Genomic DNA, 7,439 nt, shown 5'->3' with positions numbered 1-7,439 from the left:
GGTGATGAGAATAAATCTACTAAAAATATTCACATGAACTCACAGCTCTGTTTAGAGCCACTTAATGACTCTCTGGACTGTGTAATGATCAACCATTTTTTTTTACTAAGGCATCAAAGATCTCTCTTGATTATTCCGTTCAACCGTCCAACATAGTGGGCATACAAATGAGTTTCCATGGTGTCCACATGGATTGCTTTCTCTCCACACATATACAAGATAAATAGATAGATGGATGGGTAGATAAATAGATAGTAGATGGATAGATAGATAGATAATAGATAGATGGATGGGTAGATAAATAGATAGATGTAAAAACATTATCATTGAATGTACATCTAAAACCTTGCATTTAGCCCCACTGCTGTGCTCCCGTCATCACTCAAATGTTCATGATTTTCCCACCTCCTTCAAATATATCATTTTTCTAGAGTTTACGTTTTTATAAGAAGATACATTATCTCCAATAACAGTTTTCTTTTTGAGACAAAGGAGTTTCCTGCAGAGTGGTGTTTTGAAAAAGTACTTTTGTTTGTGATTTACCTCAACATAACACAAAAAGTCTTCTCTTTGGCCTAGTTTTGATATCAACTCCTTTATAAATTTTCTGCTATGAAAAAAATGTTTGCAGAAGCTAAAATATATAACTCAGTTCTACTATCAAAAGAGGAATCTCACTAGCAGAGAACTCAGGCTAATGAACGGTCTTCCAACAGTAATTAGAAGAGTTCCGAGAGAGTGATCCTCCATGTTCAAAGAGCATGTCAACTGAAAGGAGAGATTTCAGTGTTGTGCTCTTATGTAAAGATATGCTTTACACGTTTTCCTTACCACAAACATACATCCCCAGCAGCCACTTTCCTGCTTAAGGCAAGCAGAAGAGCAAAAGGCTGATAGCATGACAGCCCAGTCCTTCGGAGTGTAGCCCAAAGACCAGGAGATTGAGCTCCATTCTTCCTGTCACTGATGAGACCTGTGATCTTGTGCAAGTTACATGGTCTCAACTGTGACATGCTGTAGATAGAACAGTGTCCCACTCATAAGACTGTCTTGCAGGTTAAATTGGATCATTTGAAAAATACTTGTTACATAGCAAGCTCCATAAGTCTTCACTGTTGTTATTAGGCGTTGGAAGAGGCAGAGAGGATGCCAGAAGGTTATGTAACTTTGACAAGGCATATGTTATGGCAGTGATCTCAACTCTCTCACATATCTGAATTGTGCAGTTTTTCTCCTGAGTCAAGATCACACAGTCTGATGTAATTTGTTTGATGTTATGTCTTCTAAAGCAGAAGAAAATTCTCCGAGTCAGGAGTGAGTGTATACACTAAACAGCTTTTGTTTTTACTAACCATGGAACTTCGTGACCTGTCCTTGATAGAAGTCTGTCAGGAAGCATCACTAAAGGCTTTAAACTTTTCTAAAAAGCAGAGTCAATACATTTATAGCACCAGCTCTTTATACTCTGGCTCTCATGCAGTGGATTGAGAAATCTCTTCAACCAGCAAAAATCCAAACAAACCACATGGCCACCAGCTCCATCTAGGTCTGTCTAACATAGAAGAGATTTTTCTTGATTAACTGCTCATTGATTATTCTGTTATGTTATGGTTAAACATAAATGCATGCATGTACACACACACACACACACACACACACACTGGGTTTAGTCTTTGGTGATGCTTATATTGAGTGAGATTCCCCTTCATCTGCATAGTTGCATGTTTTTATCTTTTGTTATTATCAACGATAACAGGTAAGTCTGGCCTGTTATAATAGCTGGCATATTGAGAATTCTGGACAAGTAGTAATTATTAATGTCAACTGTTGGAATTGTGGAAGTGAAGGGATGTCAATGGTAGCACTCAGAGATGAGTGAGGTAGATTTGCAGCTGATTAATTTTTTCTTCATTATGCTCATAAGAGGTGTAAGAATGACATGTGTGAGGATAGTTACCAAGCATGCCAGCTAGGGAATGGATCTATCCCAAATCTAGATAGCCCCTTATTGTTCATATAGCCAAAGGCCTCTACGTCTTACTACAGAGACACTTCATCATGCATACTAATTGTTCCTCTACTCATAATAGATAGAACTAGGAGAAGCCTAGATATTCATCAACAGATGAATGGTTAACGAAAAGGTGGTACATCTACACAATGGAATATTATTCATCGGTTTAAAAAGGGAACTTTTGAAATTCACAGCTAAATGGAAGAGCTAGAAAAGAATCAACCTGAGTGAGGTAACTCGTACGCCAAAAGACAAACCTGTATGTAGTCTCTTATATGTGGATGCTTGCTTTTAAGCCTCTGACAGGCTTTCTACAATCCATACAACCTTAGACACAGACTATAGGACTGGAAGGCAGGGGAGGATCTTGCAAGGAAGGAGAAATAGACTATTTAGTTCGGGAGAGACGTGGAAGAAATTGGAATGGTAGAATTGAATATGGAACACAGAAGGAGGAGGAGAGAAGGGAGGTAAATCTAAAACTAAGTGCCAGTTGCAGGGTCATATGGAAACCTGCTACTGTAGAAGCTTCTTAAAACATATACATATATGAAAGAAATCTAAATGGACCCACCAAGAACATCAGAGAAGATGCCCTGCTACATATCTCCCACCATCAAGTGAAATCTCTAATGCTAACAATGGTTATTGGTCCATAATTGAGCTATTGGTCACAGGTGCTCAATGCCCTAAAACAGGCTATTTTTTGCTTCCCACAAACTAATGGTAAGGGCCTGTTGCTGAAGACAGAGCTTACATATCTCATTAAACATGGTGAGTTAAGGTGGTGCCTAATTAGAGCTTTCTCCCATACTGACTAGTGTCCATGTAGCTGAAGCTATTCTGCATGTTACCAAATAACCAGCAACCTATCTTCAAACCTTCAGTCTATAACGGTCATCTACCTACATGATACTCTGGTGCAGTAGTGGCACAAACATTCTGGGACTAACCAACCAATTTCTGACTGGATTTAAGTCCCATTCTACTAGATGGAACCCATGCCTAACACTGCTTGGGTGAAAAAAAACCTAAGACTAAATAGACGGTGAGCCCAGGAGAAAATCAACTAGTGTTCTTCTAAAAAAGCATTGAAATAAAGTTATTATAGTGACATTCTGTTATAATCATAGATTAATGTTTTCTCAGTCCTAATAAGAGAAGCTTCTTCTTGCCATAGATGGGAATTAACACAGAGATCCACAAATGGATAATATGCAGAGTGTGAGAGACTTTGGAACAGTCAGGCCTAAGTAGAATGCCTTTATCAACATCCCCATCCCTCATCCACCCCAAGCTCAGGGAGCTATATGGGAAAAGAGTCAGAAAGATGTAAGAGCCATAGAGAATGGAAATAATTTCTTCCAGACACAATAGGACCAGTGTACACATAAACTCACAGAGACCATGACAGCACTCATAGGACCCGTACAGGTTCAAGTCATAGCTAATAACGTTTATTACTAAAACCTATAATTATTTTGATGGTATTAGCTAGCCTGTTTTCATAATAAATAAAAGACACAGACATCTGTTGTGTTCTAGAACTAGTCTCGTTTTACCTGGGATGGGCAAATATTAACCCTCTAAACTAGCCGTATCACTTCCCAGCTCCCATCCCAGGCCATCTGCTTTAATCATTCCTATCTGGGGTGCACCTCTCCATCCACTCCAATCAAGCCACATGCTTCTCTGCATACTAACCCATGGCAACATCCTTCTTCTTCCTCTTCCAGTACCTGTCTCCTCAATCTGCTTGCCTCGTATAGTGGTCCCCCACCCCCACCCCAGGCCTATGAACCTCAATCTTTCTCTCTCTCTCTCTCTCTCTCTCTCTCTCTCTCTCTCTCTCTCTCTCTCTCTCTCTCTCTCTCCTGTCAAATCCCCAGCTTCAGCATTTTTTTTTATTATTAACCAGTCAACTTTAAATAGGGAAAGCAAGGTTTACACAACAAGGACAGGTGTACATGAGAATATGGCCATCTAGGCAGCAATTATATATTGGGAGCCAGTAATTAGCATCAGAATACATAGCATCAGACCAACCCCCAATAAGGGCTCAGTTTTGAAACAGGAAAGTGAACACAAGCTCCCATCTCTAACTGTTACTAATTGATACCTATTTGTAAAGGAAAACTTAGTATTCTCTAATGGAGTCTCTCTGGGCATATTAACCACTTACGGGTTAGATACTTCTGGCCCTATTCCCAGCAGTAGATGGTCAGCACATAATGAACTGAATCGTATTATTATAGTTTTTTTTCCCGCCTCATATAGCTTTGTTTGGGCATGTTTTGTCTTAGTGGTCTTTTGCATATTATGTTTTCCAACGTTGTGTTTTTATAAAGGTGTGTGTAGTGTTGGAGGTGGAGGTGGTGGAGGGTTGGAGTTGGGTGGCTGGACAGTAAGGAGGGGAGGATCTGAGAAGAGTTGGAAGAGGACAAACCCCAATCAGAATATATGGTACAAATAATATTTTTCAATAAAAAATAAAGACGAAGTTACTTTACAGTAGTCGCCGTTGGAGGCATCTGTACTTTCCTGTGGGCATCTGGCATCATGAGCAACTGAAGTCATCCTTTTCCTGTCATTTTTGCCTTCCATTTCAGTGAAAAAGGCTGCAGTAAACTTGACCTGAGATCTGAAAATGCGCAGCCCTAGAAGGGTTCTTTCTTCCTAACTGAGATGGAGATTTCTCACTGTCTGAAGTATTGGAAAGGAATCTTATTGGCAGTTTCTTAAAGCAACACGCTCTCAGCTAGGGGTACCAGTTGTTCCTGTGTGAGTTAGAGCATCACAAGTCTGGGGAGGAATGGGTGGTTCCCAGTTTGTCTTTTAAGAGAACCGAGACTGCTTTACATGCCATTGGCCCATAACCTCCCATGACTTCCCTCACTAGAAACTCTTGGGGAGAAAAAAAGAGGGTGGTGTTCCTCTTTCCTTCCACACCCCACCTCCAGAATACTATTTTATGAACCCGTTTATCTTATAAAGTAATCCTAAGTGCTCTATTTATTGAATTCCTTTTATGGATATGTGGGAGTCAAAAAGAAGAACACCAAGTTTGTCTAACTACTGGTGACTCTGGAGGATGCTCAGGAAAACTTGACAACAGGACCACAGTGCAACCTTTGCCTGTCTTTATGTGCTCTATCTGTTTTTGGAGTCCTTGTTTCCTTTTGGCTAAAAAGCAACTACCCTAATTGTTGGACAAGAATGTGCCAGAGAGTGCTTTAAAATACCAGAGAATTGGCTGGGGATGTAGGCCAGTTGATAGAGTATTTCTTTAGCATGCATGAAGTCCTGACTTTGATCCTTGGCACTGTATAAATCTGGCATGGTGGCACTTATCTGTAAAAAAGAGCATAATACAAGAGGATCAGAAATTGAGGTCATGTGTGACACCCCACACCCCTGGCCATGGGCAAAGAGACACCTTGTTGGTGGTATTGTTGTTACATCAGTCAGGGGCAGAGCAGATGGCAGTCCTTTTCTTCACCCTAGCTTTATGCCTGGCTTGTTGGCCAAACCTTTCTTATGCCTAGGACTCATAAAAGTCAAATCAAATTAAATCAAAACCAGACAGCACAGCACGAGAGGAGGAAGACAGATAGAGACCTGTGGATAGCCATGCCACCCACAGACCTGCACTCCAGTGCGCAACACAGGCGGGCCATAGACACCCACTTACCACCATGCAACACAGCACAGATGGATGGAGGATGTCACCAAGGGGCTCGCCAGCTGCATGGCCAGCCTGCAGTGGGAGCTACCACAACGTGCTAGTATGTGGTGGTCAGATGGGAGAGAAAGAGAAGTGGAGCAGCTTAAGCATTATGAGGAGAGATGGAACCAGAGATTCAAGGGTAGAAAGGAGTAGCTTGTTGAGAGTGGCCAGCCCTGCCACCTGGGGGCATGATGAGGTTTTAGCCTATGCTGCCACTGAGAACCATGTCTGGGTTCATGGCTATGCAGCTACAGGGGTTGGTGTGGAAGTCCATGACTCATATTATCATTGGGACAGCCATGAGACCATGTGGATGTCCAGGAGCTGGGCATACCTGGCCCTTTTCTTCACTGGATGCATTGCTCTGGAGAGCGGGCCCCATCTCTCACCACTGGCAGCACTCGGGAGAATAGGGACTGTGCTTTTCCAGGGCACCACAGTGAAGCTGGCCCTGGTGGCAGGAGTATAGGTAAGCTGGCCTTGAGGGTTTGTGTGTAGGAGAGATGACTCTGTCATGAAGTGGCACAGGCACAGCAATTAATGCCACCCCCTCTCCCGCCTACTCCTTACCCCTTGCTACCTCTGGTCATGAGCTCAGGAGAGCTATCCTTGCCCCTTACCAGCTGCAGCACTCAAGAGTGGGCGAGGGCTTGCACCTTGTTTGGGCAACACAGTTGGGCTAGTCCTAGCAGGTAGCCAGCCCCCAAGAGTTAGAATGCAGAGGAGCTGGCCCTGCCAGCTGTAGTGTGGGTATAGGGGTGCTGTCCTTGGACCCTTGCCCCTTACCACCTGTAGCAGTTGGGAGACAGGTCCTGAGGTCATGAGTCACTTGTTGGCTGAAGCACCCTGGAAAGCAGAGTCTGCACCTCATGTGGCTGGTACAGTAGAGCTGACACCAGCGGAGGGGCCACAGGTGAACCAGTCCTGAGGGTCAGAACATGGGAGAGCTGGCCCCACCAATTGTCTGCATGAGGTAGTGTGGATACGGGGATGTTGACTGCCCCTCCCCGCCTTACCACCTTCAGTAGCTGGGAAAGTTGTCCCTGGGGTCATGAGAGCAAGAGAGCTAACGCTGTTACCTTTGAGCCTGCAAGGTGAGCAAGGTTGTTCATCTCATGGAAACCAGGAAAAAAAAAGAGCAAGAGTGCCCTCACCCTTTTAAAGGCATGTCCCTGGTGGACTTTGTCCAAATAGACCCCACTCTTGAAGGTTGCACCATCTCCCCATAATGCTCTGGGCTAGTGATCAAGGGTTCATATATGGGCCTTTGTGGAACAGTTATGATCCAAACCACAGTACCTTAGAGAGGGAAACAGTAACAGAGACAGAAAGACACAGAAACACAGAAACAAAAAGACAGTCAGACAGACACAGAGACAGATACATGGAGAAATTTATTGTTTGTTTGTTTTTCTTTGTTTTGTTCTTGAAGAATTCCAGGTCTCACAGAGCAACAACCAGATTACCAGAAATCCCAGTAGATCCAATATTGATGGTGTCACAGAAGTCAGAGATCTCGACCCAGACTAATGACTCATTGCAAAGAACATTTGCAAGTGAAGATGTGTGGACAGAGGGATATTCTATGGGACATTCTGGGACAGCTTCCACAATGAGATGTTTTCAATGCTTTTCTTGTTGTTTATTTGTGTGTGTTTTATTGGCGGGAATTTGCAAAGTCGAAGGGCAGATATGAGG

General features: G+C 43.0%; 1 non-coding gene across 1 annotated transcript; it reads left to right on the top strand.

Moving 5' to 3' along the window:
* The first annotated feature begins 5,423 nt into the window (after positions 1 to 5,423).
* LOC127191218 (small nucleolar RNA SNORA48) lies at positions 5,424 to 5,568 on the top strand. Its single transcript, XR_007830841.1, has one exon. It is a non-coding gene; the product is annotated as a small nucleolar RNA SNORA48 (small nucleolar RNA).
* Positions 5,569 to 7,439: the final 1,871 nt, after the last annotated feature.

Source organism: Acomys russatus, chromosome 6 (assembly GCF_903995435.1).
Source record: "Acomys russatus chromosome 6, mAcoRus1.1, whole genome shotgun sequence".
In the NCBI taxonomy this organism is placed as follows: Eukaryota; Metazoa; Chordata; class Mammalia; order Rodentia; family Muridae; genus Acomys; species Acomys russatus.
Note: the sequence above shows the minus strand (reverse complement) of the source record. Positions and strands in the feature narration are given on the sequence as shown.